General features: G+C 29.7%; 1 long non-coding RNA gene across 1 annotated transcript; it reads left to right on the forward strand.

The window, feature by feature from the left end:
• Positions 1-11,794: 11,794 nt before the first annotated feature.
• Positions 11,795-13,557, forward strand: LOC113736077 (uncharacterized). Its single transcript, XR_003459587.2, has 3 exons — positions 11,795-11,836; positions 13,089-13,290; positions 13,373-13,557. It is a non-coding gene; the product is annotated as an uncharacterized lncRNA (long non-coding RNA).
• The last annotated feature ends 2,648 nt before the right edge of the window (positions 13,558-16,205 follow it).

A 16,205-nucleotide genomic window follows, 5' to 3' on the forward strand; every position in this document is an offset into this window, starting at 1 on the left:
AAAACAACTGTAATTGCCCTGTAAAGAATTGATTCTAGTTTGTCCAACTAGGTGGAAATATCACATATCTTATGTTGGTTTTGGCATTAGAGTTTAGGCATGTTTTTCTAGAATGCAAGAACATTGACCCTGGGTTTCACCATGTTCCAAATGAATATTAGTGATTAAAAGTGGAAAAAGTATACAAATTTTTGGGTATCTTTCATGAAATCACTAATATGATTTTTGGATCCAACTATTCAACTTCTAATATTTTTCTTGTGGAGTTTTATAGAATTCAAAAGCTTTTAAATGAAAAAACTCTTGATATTTCTGATCATATCAAGTCTATGGTTTCAAATATGACAGCAAAATTTGACAAATGTTGAGGAGAAAGTAATGTACTACTGTCATTAAGTACCATTCTTGATCCGAGATATAAAATGGTTCTTGTTCATCATGCCTTTTCAATTATTTACAGTGAGGATGAACCTCCTAGGTTTGTTGTTGAGATTAAAGAGTTTCTTTACAAACTTTACAATGAATATGTTAATGTTTACATCTCATCTCATGCTAAAAAACCAACAAGGCAGCCAGTAAAATGGAAACATAAGGGAATTTATAGTTCTTCCACTCAAAAGAATGTTAAGAAACTTGGAGTTAATATTCTTACTATTAAGGAAAAATTTTAGATGCATGTTAGTGAAATTGACAAGGCTCTACTGAAAAATCAGATTTAGATGTTAATATAGTAAAAAGTAGGTATGCTTGTGATACATCTACCAATTTTGATGTTTTGGCTTGGTGGAAAGGGAAAAGGTAGAGGTTTCCCATATTGTCAAAGATGGCAAGTAATATACTTTCCATTTTGGTTATAACTGTGACCTCCAATTCTATCTTCAGTGCTGGTAGTAAAGTAATTGATAATCAGCAAGTTTCTATGACAATTGAAACAGTGCAAATGCTATTTTGTGGCAATGATTTGATCCGCAATCTTCATAACTTAAACATTAAGTCACATGTAACTGTAATACACCTTTTAGTACTAGTTTATTTGATTAGATATTTTACTTCATTTGTAAGTTCTATAGGTTTTATTTTTAGAGAATACAATGACTTTGTTGTTTTTATTTTCTAGGAACCGTTGGATGTTGCTACATTATCTATATATCATGAAATCGAACCACCTGAAAATTGAATGAAAGCTGACTTTTTGTGGCTGATACTGCTGTCATTCGGTGGTTGCTATCATTTAGTGGCTAGTGCTACTTATTTGGAGGTTGGAACTTGGAGGCTAATTTGTCATTTAGGGCTAGAATTTGGAGGCTAATTTGCCTAATCTGCTGCAATGTTCTTGTTTTAGAACTACATTAAGACTTGTTTCAGATTCGTACTTAAATTGAAGTTTACACTTTGTATGACCTAATATAATCACTTGAATGCTTTGTTTTCTTTCAAACTTCCACATTTACTTTGGAGGCTTGGAGTTGACTGTTTAACATTTAGAATTGTTGAAATTTCTTGGTGTTTCATGTTTCTGAATTGAAATGTTGGCATTTATTTGATAGGCATTTTGGTTATTACTTGTAAACTGGCCTGTGACAATTGATCATAAGATTTTCAAGCTCGAGTTTGAGCTCTAATGAGCTTGACTTGTTAATGTTAAATGGGTCAAGTTGAAGTTTGACATCAAATTTGACGAATCGCTCTTGGACCTGGTCCTCAGCTCATTAATGTTATCAAGCGAAGGCAAGCCTAACTCAAAATATGCACAAGTCGAGTTTGAACTTCAAGTACTCGAACTCAACTCGACTTGAATAATAGTACTATAAAAATGACAAGTAAGAGGTTATATGTTGCTACCAAATCATATAAAAGAAACTTTGTCACTAATCATAATACTAGTGAAGGTGGTCCACTATTTTCTTAATAAGTAGAACTAGAACAACTATTAAGTAGTAGGATAAAGTCAATTTATAATATATTGCCTCTTCATATATGCTGGAAGTTTGGTAAGTGCAACGGCTAAAATATCCATTGCTCTTAAGCATTTTCTATTTAAAATATCAAGTTTCATAAAACTTTGCAAGTTACTCCGATCAAATGCTAGTTCTTTTTTAGTCTTATCGATCAACGTTTTAGCTTTGTTAGCAAAATGAGAATAAATTACATCAATCAAAATAACAAATTTATTTGTTATCATTTCAAATTATGCTCCACATGTAAGGATGTTAGGAAGAAACATTTTGAGAGAACCCACTAAAGAACCCAATATGTAAGTCAAGAGCCCAACTCTGACTTAAGGTATTAGGTCTCAAGTCCATACTTACATATTAACCGCTCTTTCTCTATCTTTCGGACAAATGTGGAACTTAATTCTTTACTCATGAACCTAACAAATATCCCCCTTTGTGAGTAAGCCCTCACATTAAACCCAAGTTTACAAGTTCTTCTCCGAATCCACTTTAATACTCAATGCAAGTTCACCTTAATACCTAAGGTCATCTCTTCTTCCAATCATGGACTTACTCTTCTTCAACATTCAAACTGAATTTATGGACCCTTGCCAACCCTTGGCATCTAACACCAACTAGACCCTCTGCCAAACTCATGGTGCACCTGATCCAACACTAGCTAAACTTCTTAGCACTTTGTCACTTCAGTCTACTATCAAGAAGAGAATTTCCATCGGTCCAATTTCAAGAAAAATTCACTTGCCCGTAATTAATCCAGTCTCGCAATCTTAAACTCTGATACCACTTGTTAGGGAAGAAATATCTCGAGAAAGCTCACTAAAGAGTCCAACTCTGACTTAAACTATTAGGCCTCAGGTCCTTATTTATATATTAACAGTTCTTTCTTTATTTCTCGGACCAATATGAGATATAATCCTTTAGTCATGAATCTAACAAAGGATATAGATGTTTTCAACTTCTTGGCTTTCTTTTTTACATTAAGTCCATTTTCCTTTCACTTTTTTAATGTCACGTTAATTTTTTATCATTTTCAAGGTTGACATAATTAGTTTTAGATTTTTTTCTCAACTTTCAAATTATTAATAACATCTACAAAGTCCTCCAATGCTTCTCCAATTACTTTACCTATTTTCATAAATATTTTTCAAATCATCGAAATAGGGAAACCTCATCTTCCAAAATCCCTTTGCTTCCTTCTATCTTTATAACAATTGCAGTTAAAAAAATTAGTAACTCAACAAAATCTGATTTGAAGATCAAAGAAAATTAAGTATTAGTACCTTGATCTAACTGCCATACCATTGCCTCTCACATCTAATTGTTTTTTTACGTCTTAGCATTTCTAATTGAATCAATGTGAGGATCAACTTATTTTTTGAAGTTAAAAATCTTTTGTTGAATAATCTTTGTGCAACTCAATCATGTACTCATTCTTAAAGTCACCATAAGTCTTATACAAAGGATTTGAAGCCATCTTTTTATAGCGCTTGAATAAGGGCACGACCTCGTCGTTAGTTCAAAAATACTTATTTTTTATTTTCACCACTTGTGTTGCACTTAATTCATCATTCTATCCATCTTCAGACAAAATTAATAATTGCTTGCATAATTAGATTCTAGAATTGATCAAGCATAATCATATGAAATTAAGCACTTTTGATACACTAAAATTTGATGTAGTCTCCAATTATTGCAAAATGTTAGATGTAATGAAAATAATATAAAATGAAAAAGGGTGTTCCTAAAATTATATCATTACTTATATTTTTTACAATTAAAAAATTATGTCTAATACAATAATTATTATTACATATCGATCCTTCTGTAAATTTATATTTTACTTGTAAATTTTCTCCATTTGCTGCCATTAAAGTTTCATTTGTTCTTTCACAATATTTAGTGGGAATAATTCCCTCTTTTATATAGCTTGAATCTGTTCCACTATCTAACAGAGTTACATATGTTTGTTTGAAATCTTCTATTGTTATTATAACTAGAGTATACCATTTTTGGAATATTATTTTCTCTATTGTATTTAAATATTGTTTTTCATCCATTGGTCTTTCTGGAATGACTATCTCTTCTGAAGTTAATGTAGTAGAAGATTGATTTTCTATTAATGTCATTTTTGCTTCTATTTCTAAATCTTTAGTTTTTAATTCTATAATTTCTTTTTGTAATTGTTTTACTTTATTCTTTAAATTATTAATTTCTATTTGAAGATCTTTAGTACTTTCTTTTTTCATATTATTTATATTAGGATATTTATCTAGTAATTTTGAAATACTAAATGGTTCGATTATTTTTGGCATCTTATCTTCTTGAATGATTAAACTTTTTAATCTTTCTAAATATTTCTTTTTAGCCAAAGGATCATCAATTTTTCTATTATGTCTAATAAAAATTCTTTGTCTTCCTTTTTTGTAATTACATTTATGTACTTTGGACTGTTGAGACAATTAAAATTTTCTTCACTTTCTGAACTACTTATATCATTATAATAATCATCTTCTGTGCTTTGTTCTTTTTCATTTATTAATAAATTTATTAATTTATTCTTTATATCTTCTTCTTCTGCACAGATTTCATTTATTTTTTCTTTTAATTTACATTTATTTGCTTTATGTCCTATTTTTCCACATTTATAACAAACAATATTTTTTTGTAAAATTTTTTACTTTTCTTTTTCTCATAATTTTCATCTTTACTAAATTTTTTATATCTTTGGTATTTTTTGTCCTTTTTACTTTTCCTTTTATATGCTGATGGTGATTTTATTCTTTTTATACCAAATGCTTCACAAAATGATCCTACTTCTTTTGTTTTTGAACCATACTTAATTTGAAGTTTTAATTCTGAACATAATATTAATCCTTTTTTTTTCATAAAAGCAAATAATTGTCCAAAAGTAATATTTTCGAACGAAATAACATCTGTTCCCATTTATTTTTGTAAATTATCCATTATTTTTTGAAAAAACAGACTTGGTAATCCTGTAATAAATCTTTCTTTCCAAAATGAAGCATTACAATCTGGTCTTCTTAGTACATTTGTTAAAAACATGTTTTTGTACCACCTAAAGTCTGACAAAGTTGGACATCTTAGATTTGTTAAAAATGCTTTATTTGCATTTAGTTCTTCTTTTGAATTTCCTACAAGTGATTTTATTCTTTTTATACCAAATGCTTCACAAAATGATCCTACTTCTTTTGTTTTTGAACCATACTTAATTTGAAGTTTTAATTTTGAACATAATATTAATCCTTTTTTTTTCACAAAAGCAAATAATTGTCCAAAAGTAATATTTTCGAACGAAATAACATCTGTTCCCATTTATTTTTGTAAATTATCCATTATTTTTTGAAAAAACAGACTTGGTAATCCTGTAATAAATCTTTCTTTCCAAAATGAAGCATTACAATCTGGTCTTCTTAGTACATTTGTTAAAAACATGTTTTTGTACCACCTAAAGTCTGACAAAGTTGGACATCTTAGATTTGTTAAAAATGCTTTATTTGCATTTAGTTCTTCTTTTGAATTTCCTACAAAATACATTACTATCGTGACAATTAAAAATTCTGCTGCATCTGATTGTACTTGAATATTTCCTTGGTCATCCTCAACTTCTTGTGTATGATCTAATATAGATAATTTATCTTGAAGAATTAAAGCATTATTCCACCAATTTTTTAATTGTCCTGTAAATCTTGATACTAATAATGTTGCTACATTTCTTTCTTAAATATTTTTAAGCTTATAGACTAGTCTAGCCATTCCCATTTTTTGTAGGGTATTTAATACTTCATATTCTGCTCTTCCATCTATATTCCATTCATAAATTGAATCTCCATCGTATTTAGTAATATGAAATTTTGATATCTCTTCATATTGAATATCTGGGGAACTAGGTCTTGGATAATAATTGCTGGTACTTACCATTTGCCAATCTTTTTATTACTTCTAAGTGGTTTTCTTCTTCTTATTTTATTTATTTGATTATCTTTTTCTTCTTTAAATTGATCTTCCATAGGTGAAATTATATCTTCATCACTTTCTGAATAACTTGATTCTCCTGATGATATATCATTATCTTTTACATTATCTAATGTATTTATTCTAGAAGTTTGAGTTTGAGATTCGGTTGTTAGACTTTGCAATGTTTGAGATATTCTATTCAATATTTTATTTATATTATTTATTTTTTGAGTATTAACACTTTGAACTAACTTTTGTTCTCTTTCTCTAGTTAAGTTTCTTGGTTGAAAATGAGGTGTTGAAATATCATTAGAAAATCTTGTAATTGGTTTTTGAATACTATCTATCTTAGTACTTATTACTTCTATATGTTGTGATATAGTATGAAGAATTTGATTTGTATGATTATTTTGCTGATACAATTTTTTGATATCATCCAAATTTACATTGTTACTACTACTACTTGTTTCAGCTTCTCTACCCCTTTTGAAAGGGATACAATTATATCTCCTTGTCCTATATTAACTTTTACTTCTTGCAATGGAGGATGAATTGAAGTTATTACTTGGTCGTTTTTTAATTTTTAATTTTTATATAAATTAGTTTGAACATTTATTTGTGGATTATTATATACATCATCTATTCCTATTTTAGAAATATAGAATGATAACCAGGTAAAGAAAGGAAAATCAAACTTTCTAATCTCTAGTTCATTTTTCCATTCTAATATTAATTTTTCTTTACATTTAGAAGATAATTGAGAAAATCAAATTTTTTTCTGTATTTTCTTCATCATCAAAATTTTCTTGTAAATATTTATGATTTATTTTATATTTTTTAATTATTACATTTATTTCTCCTTTAATTTGAGAATGCGTTGGAGAATATTCTGATTGAATTTGATTAACAACTTCAGTGACAGAAGTTTTAAACTTAAATGTTGAAGAACTTTCTGGAATAAAATTTGTATCGATGGATTCATAATTAGATCTTCTAGCTGGTATCCATGAATGACTTGAAGTTAAGGGTCTTTCTCTAAATGAAGAAAATTTTAGTAAAACTTTTCCATCAGATTTTTCTATAATATCTTCGGGATTGATTTGTTCCATATTTTTTTTGGAGTATAAGTTGTAGGTCTGTCTGCATCAACTTGTAATAGTGTTGTTTCCTCTTTTAAAGTTGCAGTAAAACCTTTATTCCATTTAGGAGTTGATATACACTAGATATAGTAATTTCGTTCTATTCTGATACATCTGTTTCAACAATTATGAAAGCTTTAGGATGAAAAAGGCATAAATATAGTAACGATTCAATTTTTTCTGTAAGATATCTAATTTTTTGAGTATGTTCTTCTGTCCATTGTTTTGGATTTTTCTTTAATCTATTAAATAATATAGAACATTCTTGTCCTAGTTTCGGAAAGAAGTCTGCAATATAATTTAAACATTCTAAAAATCCTTGCAATTGATTTTTCTCTTTTATTTCATCTGGAAATTTATTTGCAAATTCTAAAGCTCCATTTATTGGCTTTATTGTTCCTTTTTCTATATCATGTTCTAAAAATCTTATTTTAGTTTGGAATAATTTCATTTTAGATGCTAACACTACCAATCCATTTTTCTTAACTATTTTTAAAAATATATTTAAATGTTTAAAATGTTGTTCTAATGATTCTAAAAATATTAACACATCATCAATATAGACTATGCTGAATGAACTATAAGGGTTGAATATATCATTCATTATATTTTAAAATTTTGAAGGTGCATTTTTTAATCCAAATAGCATTACTTTCCATTCATAATGACCAAAGGGTGTTGTGAATGTTGTCTTATATCTATCTTCAGGAGTTATTATTATTTGCCAATATCCTGATTTTAAATCGAATTTTGAAAATATTTTTGCATTATATAACCTATTCAATAAGTCTTTTTTATTTGGAATTGGATATCTAATTCATTGTAAAACTTTATTTAATGGCTTATAGTTAATAACTAATCTTGGAACTCCTCTTTCTTTTTCAACTTGATTCATAACATAGAAAGCGGCGCAACTCCAAGGTGATTTTGAAGCTGTTATTAATCCTTTATCTATTAGTGTTTGTATTTCTTTTTTACAAAATTCTAATAATTCGCTATTCATTTGAATAGGTCTTGCTTTAGTTGGAATATTTTTTTTCATTAAAATCTTTTTCATAGAGTAATTTTATCATATGTTGTTTTCTATCCCAAAAGGCATTTGGAATGTCTGCACAAACTTCCTTTTTAATTAATTCTTCCAATTCTAAAATTCTTTTTTGCAATTTTGTTTCTTTTAATTTTTCTTCAATTTTTAAATAGGATTTTTCTTCCTTTATATAATCTATGTGTTGTTCCCGAAGATATTATAGAAGAATCTGATGAAAAAGTTTTACTAAAATTTTCTTCATTTAGAGAAAGACCCTCAACTTCAAGTCATTCATGGATACCAGCTAGAAGATCTAATTATAAATCCATCGATACAAATTTTATTCCAGAAAGTTCTTCAACATTTAAGTGTAAAACTCCTGTCCCTGAAGTAGTTAATCAAATTCAATCAGAATATTCTCCAACACATTCTCAAATGAAAGGAGAAATAAATGTAATGATTAAATAATATAAAATAAATCATAAATATTTACAAGAAAATTTTGATGATGAAGAAAATACAGAAAAAAATTTGATTTTCTCAATTATCTTTTGAATGTAAAGAAAAATTAATATTAGAATGGAAAAATGAACTAGAGATTAGAAAGTTTGATTTTCCTTTCTTTACCTGATTATCATTCTATATTTCTAAAATAAGAATAGATGATGTATATAATACTCCACAAATAAATGTTCAAACTAATTTATATAACAAATGAAAATTAAAAGACGACCAAGTAATAACTTCAATTCATCCTCCACTTCAAGAAGTAAAAGTTAATATAGGATAAGGAGATATAATTGCATCCCCATTCAAAAGGGGTAGAGAAGCTGAAGCAAGTAGTAGTAGTAACAATGTAAATTTGGATGATATCAAAAAATTATATCAGAAAAATAATTATATAAATCAAATTCTTCATACTATATCAAAACATAGCATAAAGTTGTGGATTTAGGAGTTGATGCAGACAGACCTACAATTTATGCTCCAAAAAGATTAAAATGGAACGAAATTACTATACGTAGTGAATTTATAATTCAAAATCCACAAGTACCAAGAATTCTCTTCCTGATTTTTTGACAAGAGAGTTTTTATAAGGAAATGGAGCAAATTAAGGAATTGATCAAAACAATTCGAAAAAGATACAATGATAGAAACAATGCGAGGAGACATTTTCGTATTATTTCAAGAGATACAACACATTATGTAATTCAAGGAGAGAATTTTAAGAGAATTGAAGTCTATGATATTCCCAAGTATGATGAAGTGAGAGTAAGACCCTCAAGAGCTATCATTAGCCTTAAAGAAAGATGTTTTACAAGAAAAAGAATGATTGATAGTGATATATTACAAAGAGATTGGGCTATAAAAGTTTTTCAAGAAGACAAAGAAAGGATAGAAAGATATAATTATGAAATCAAAGAGAAAAAGAAAAAATTAAGTTCTATTATTTGTTAATTTTACAGGATCATGGATTCAATTGCAGGAAGTTCTAGACCTAAAACTCCTCAAGATTATGAGGTGAGTCTTACTCCTGTAACTCAAAATAGATTTCAATTATTGCCAGATTTTTCAGCGTTGTCTTATAGTCAAGCTGCTCGTACTCCAACTTCTTCTCAAATAAGACGCATTCAACAAATTCCAAGAACCCTAGAAAAATCTAATGAAAATTCTTATTTTACGAAACCATTTATTCAACATATTACTTTAACCAGATTTCAAAAAGTACCTCTTTACAATGCACTTAACTCATAAAATAAGCATATAAAACTTACAAATAATCAGAGTACTCTTTTGATGCGAAAGCATTGAATCTTTATTGAACATGTTGAATGGAAGTGCGTACAAAGAAATTTTAAAACTGAGAAAGAAGAGATTTACAGAAAGAGAGTTCTAAGATAGTTAGAAAACTCGATGCCCCTTCTTCTGTTCTTGAATTCTATTTATAGAGACTTGAATTTCATTTGAGATTTCATTTGCTTTTCTTGCCGACACCTAATCTCCTCCTGATTAGTCATTTTTGAGATTCTTATCTTATTTTGAAATTGGCATCTTGAAGTTGGCCGATAATTTTATCAAAAGTCTGTCGGGTCTTGAGCACATGGACCACCGAAAGGATCAAAAGTAGATTTTGATGACGATCCCGCTGACTTATATTTTTTGTCTTCTTCTTTTTGTCTTGATTTTGCAAATAATTCAGATATTCTTTGAGCATTTCTAGATTTTGCAACATCTTTTTCATCAAAAAGTCATTTGCAATTGTTTCTGTTGTTGAGCAACTTTTTCTTTTTTCTTTCTTCTGTGACGTTGTTGGAATATTAACTCCTTTAATGTTTTGCTGATTCGAATTTGTCTATTTGAGCTTCTCTCCAATCTCTAAAAATCTTAAAACATTCTTCTGGTCAAAGAATTCTTGATTGAATCCTATCCACCATTTGATCTTGAATTCTCGGACTAGTGACATTGGAAGTGATTTTTCAAGTTTTTGATAAACTTTGAAACTCCAGCAAAAAATTCATGGTACTTTGAATTCCATGTGGAATAGTATTGGCCTTATACACTCTTCCCCCCTTGCTTTTTTGAGATATGTTTGGAATCTCATAAGTACATTTGGAGGTAGAATTTCCTTTTGAGTACCAAACCATTGCCACCAATGATTGAACCAAATTGGAAATTCTCATGAACAACTTTCTTTGAATGTAAAAAATCTTGAATGATTGAATGGTCTGCACAAAAAAGCATGATATCATGCCATTTTATAATTTTGATAAGTAAACCCAGTTGGAATGAATCTGACTGAGAAGGATTTCTTTGAATAAAGAGAAATCCATTCATTGGGAGAACAAACTTTCTTTATAATGCATTTTGAATGGCTAATTATCTCTAGATTCTTTTTATCTTGAATAGGAAAAATCTCAACAGATTTAGTATCTGTGAGAATTAATTCATAATAATCCAGATTTTTTGATGAATCATCTAATTGCCAGAAACATTTTGAAGGGAAAAGTCTTTGAATAAAAAGTTTCCTCAAAAATGTTATTGGCAACCAGATGATCCCTCAAAAAATTTGGATTATTATGAATTAATTCTTACAGATACCCAATCTGTAGAAATATTCCCTATTCCAGACAAAAAGAATCCCAATATTATTTGCCACTCAAAGTGTATAATAAAGAAAGTTTGTTCTCCCAACGAATGGACTTCTCTTTATTCAAAGAAATCTTTCTCAGTCAGATTTATTCCAGATGGATTTACTTATCAAGATTACAAAATGGCATGGTATCGTGCTTTTTTGTATCGAGCATTCAATCATTCATGATTTTTTACATTCAAAGAAAGTTGCAGCAAAGAATTTCCAATTTGGTTCAACCACTGGTGGAAATGGTTTGGTTCTCAACCAGAAATCCTACCTCCAAATGTTCTGATGGGATTTCAAACCTATCTCAAAAAAGCAAGGGGGGAGGAATATACAAGGCCAATATTATTCCATATGGAGTTCAAAATACCATGGATATTTTGCTGGAGTTTCAAAATTCATCAAGATCTAGAAAAACCACTTCCAATGTCACTAGTCAGAGAATTCAAGATTAAATGGTGGACAGGATTCAAGCAAAAATATGGAGACCAGGCAAATGTGATAAGATTCCTAACAACTGGGGACAAGTTTAAATGGACAAAACAGCCAACTACTACTCCAACAATTTTTCGAAGTAAAACTTGGCAGATTTTCTGTAATTAAGGTCAGAACTAACTTTCTTTTTGTATATACTGTCAACCACTTATTACAGCTTAACTTTCTATCATTATCTGCTTCTGCCTGTTTCTTCTTTTTGTCTTTCAAAAGCTCAAGTCTTTTTAGTTTATTTTCTCAATACTGTCATTAAAAAGAGTCGATTTGGCTATGCTGTATGAAGATTGCTGGCTTTTTGGAGATGATTTAGAATAGTATCATATGCATCATCATTTTGAAAATCATGTTAACTGGTGAAAATGAAATTTTTATGCTTGTTGGATTTGGAACCAAGTGGTTCATAAACATTTGCGATAAAAATATTTTTTTCAAAACAAAAGATACAGTTGATTGTCTATTAAGTGATAATGATAGGAAAGGAATGTGTTATGCATTGAGAAGTATAGTTTGTATTTCCATTATCCTTTTGTTAGTCAAATAACTTTTATCTATGTTGACACACACTAGTCTCAATTGTTCATCAAGTCTTGTGAACAGCTAATACAATATCAGTTACCTTGATCTTCTAGTCATCTAATCATCCTCTAGTAAATTTTTCCCCGATCAAAATTATTGTAAAGATAAAGAAAGCTCTTTTATATCTTTTATTTGAGAAATTCACCAAATCAAAAATGTAAAGGAATGACAAATGTCAGTATGATACAGGAATAGAACTATATTTTCCTCACTTTAACATGATAAACCACATGCAATAAGTTTAAGCTGATAAAAAATATACCAAAACAATTAATGCCACTTGTTATAGGAATTCAAACATATGCATTATGATAATAGCAGAATATGCAATCCATACAAAAGAACCTTTATAGCACTGATTTAATGTCAGAGACTTGTTTCTCAAATTATGGTCATTGGCTAATTGATTTGTTGGTTCTAGGTAGTGGTTGCCAACTTTTATAAGCTAGATTATACATTGCAGAATATCAAGTATTGCAACATTGCTTGTAGATGTGGCCAGTTGCATATAATCTTGTGGAACTACTGGGGAATTGGCTCTCTTCTCTCTTGTTTTAAATGTTCTCCCTAATGGCTGAAATTTGGTAGTTGAGTTGTTTAAAATGTTGAAATAAAGTACTGAATGATGTACATACATCAGAAAGAGTGGGAGAATTGACATGAATAAGCAAAAAGTGGTAATAATATAGCTGCAAAACAGCAAATGCTTCTGATGTTTAGTTGGATCTTTCAAACACTTTTATCAGATGTTTTCACCATAACTTCTTTCCTTTACTTTCTGATAGGAGATGGTGACAAAAGATTATCAAAATTTCAAGTTCCAACAACCTTATCAGCAGGCTATGTATTACTGCTCATTGATTTTACATGACCAAGCATTGCCATGGACTGAGCAACTTGAAGTTCTTCCACATCTTCAAGTTGACAACCTTCTTAAATTTTATCCACAGATGCTATCAAGGACCTTCTTGGAATGCTATATTGCAGGTTACTATAGATTGGCTTTTTCTAGATTATTAACTGGCTTTAGCTTATGAATCGAACTTTTGTAACTGTCACCTTTTTTCAGGAAATATTGAACCAAAGGAACCAGAATCGATCATACAACACATTGAAGATGTCTTTTACAAGGGTCCCCAGCCTTTATCCTTGGCTTTTTTTTGCATCTCAGCATTTGTCTACTAGAGTTGTCAAGCTTGTAAGGGGCTTAAATTACTCCTATAATGCAGAAGGTCTTAATCCAAGTGATGAAAATTCTGCTCTTTTGCATTATATTCAGGTACATGTCTTGAAATCCTTAGGAAATAGTAATGAATACCATAATGCCCTCTGAATCTAATAGAATTCTAGATTTGTATAAACTAACTTATGCATGTTTGACCAAAAATTGTTTGACTATATTTTGATCCTTTCCATCTGTGTAGGACTGAGAAAAAATATTGCTAAAAGTTTTTGAGTTAGTACAACCTTTCTTCTGGATGTATGAAAGAACCAAAACGATCACGCCCATATGTAAGAAGTCTAATGCCTCTACTTCTACCACCGAATTTCAAGCGTCAGACAGAATATGTAGATAGTAGGGTTTCAGATAGTAATTATAGGTATTGAGTACATTTGTCTGAATGTGTACCACTAATTTTACATTTAGTTAATCCTTTTTTTCAAAGGAAAATGGTTTGATTTAAGGTAACAACAACGTGAAATTTATTGAATTTTCTACTTTAAACAAAATGCGTCTCTGAGCATCCTATTTTCTTCTTGTAAATTCTGGATCGACAACTCATATTAAGTTGCCTGCTCACTTGGAGTATAAGTGATCTTTCAGAGTTATTTTTTGCTGCTCATGATTATTCCTCTACTTTTAGAGAGATTGTTTCTATTGTATGCCTGTTTAAATAGTAAATTTTTTAATCAGTGTTCATTAGAACCCTGCTTTTGTTCTAGACACAGACGATACATTTACTTATGGGTCAAAAAAGTTTTATTATTTTGGAAAGATTGTGTATGTTCTTTTCTTATTCCTTCTTGTATGCAAGTCTATCTTTAGGTCAAAGACATGGTTGTGTGAAAATCCATTAATTTGTGGAGCAAAGGAAAGACACCAATTTCCAGTGAAAAGCATACAGGAGATGCCTTTGCAGATTCACAGACAGTGAGTTAAGAATTAACCAGGCAATATAATAAGCATATAAAACTTACAGATAATCAGAGAACTCTTTTGATGCGGAAGTTTCTTGAAACCAAATCGAATTTTGAATCTTTATTAAACTTTGTGGAATGAAAGTGCGCACAAAGAAAATTTAAAGACTGAGAAGAAGTTTGCAGAGAGAGTTCTAAGATGGCTAGAAAACTCGATGCCCCTTCCTCTTGTTCTTGAATTCTATTTATAGAGACTTCTATCATTGAATTTCATTTGCATTTGCATGCCGACACTTTTATTTGAATTTCATTTGCTTTTCTTGCTAACACCTTATTTTCTTCTGATTGGTTCTCTTGAGATTCTTATCTTATCTTGAAATTAGCATCTTGAAGTTGGCAGACAGCTTTATCAAAAGTTTGTCGGGTCTTGAGCACATGGACCACCAAAAGGATCAAAACTAGATTCTGATGACGATCCAGCTGACTCATCTTTTTTGTCTTGGTTTTGCAAATAATTCAGATATTCTTTGAGCATTTTTGAATTTTGCATCATTTTTTTCATCAAGAAGTCATTTGCAATTGTTTCCGTTGTTGAGCAACTTTTTTCTTTTTCTTTCTTCTGTGGCATTGTTGGAATATTAACTCCTTTGGTGTTTTGCTGATTTGGACTTGTCCATTTGAGCTTCTCTCTTGTCTCTAAGAATCTTAAAACATTCTTCTGATCACAGAATTATTGATTGAATCCTATCCACCATTTGATCTTGAATTTTCGGATTAGTGACATTGGAAGTGGTTTTTCAAGTTCTTGACGAACTTTGAAACTCCAACAAAAAATCCATGGTACTTTGAATTTCATGTGGAATAGTATTGGCCTTGTATACTCTTCCCTCCTTGCTTTTTTGAGATATGTTTGGAATCCCATAAGGATACTTGGAGGTAGAATTTCCTTTTGAAAACCAAACCATTGCCACCAATGATTGAACCAAATTGAGAATTCTCTGCTGCAACTTTCTTTGAATGTAAAAAAATCATGAGTGGTTGAATGGTCTGTACAAAAAAGCACGATATCATGCCATTTTATAATCTTGATAAGTAAATCTATTTGGAATGAATTTGACTGAGAAGGATTTCTTTGAATAAAGAAAAGTCCATTCATTGGGAGAACAAACTTTCTTCATAATGCATTTTGAATGGCTAATTATCTCTGGATTCTTTTTATCTTGAATAGGGAAAATCTCAACAGATTGAGTATCTGTGAGAATTAATTCATAATAATCCAGATTTTTTTATGAATCATCTGGTTACCAGAAACATTTTGAAGGGAAAAGTCTTTGAATAAAAGAGTTAAGTGCATTGTAAAGAGACACTTCCTGCAATCTGGTTAGAGTGATATGTTGAGTAAATGGTTTCGTAAAATAAGAATTTTCATTGGATTTTTCTGAAATTTTTGGAATTTGTTGAATGGGTTTTATTTTAGAAGAATTTAGAGTACAAGCAACTTGACTATAAGACAATGCTGGAAAATCTTGCAATAATTGAAATCTATTTTGAGTTACAGGAGTAAGACTCATCTCATAATTTTGAGGAGTCTTAGGTTTAGAACTTCCTGCTTTTGAATCCATGATCATGCAAAATTAACAAATAATAGAACTTAATTTTTTCTTCTTCTCTTTGATCTCATAATTATATTTTTCTATCCTTTTTTTGTCTTCTTGAAAGACTTTTATAGTCCAATCTCTTTGTAATATATCACTATCAATCAT

This window comes from Coffea arabica, chromosome 3c (genome assembly GCF_036785885.1).
Source record: "Coffea arabica cultivar ET-39 chromosome 3c, Coffea Arabica ET-39 HiFi, whole genome shotgun sequence".
Taxonomy (NCBI): domain Eukaryota; kingdom Viridiplantae; phylum Streptophyta; class Magnoliopsida; order Gentianales; family Rubiaceae; genus Coffea; species Coffea arabica.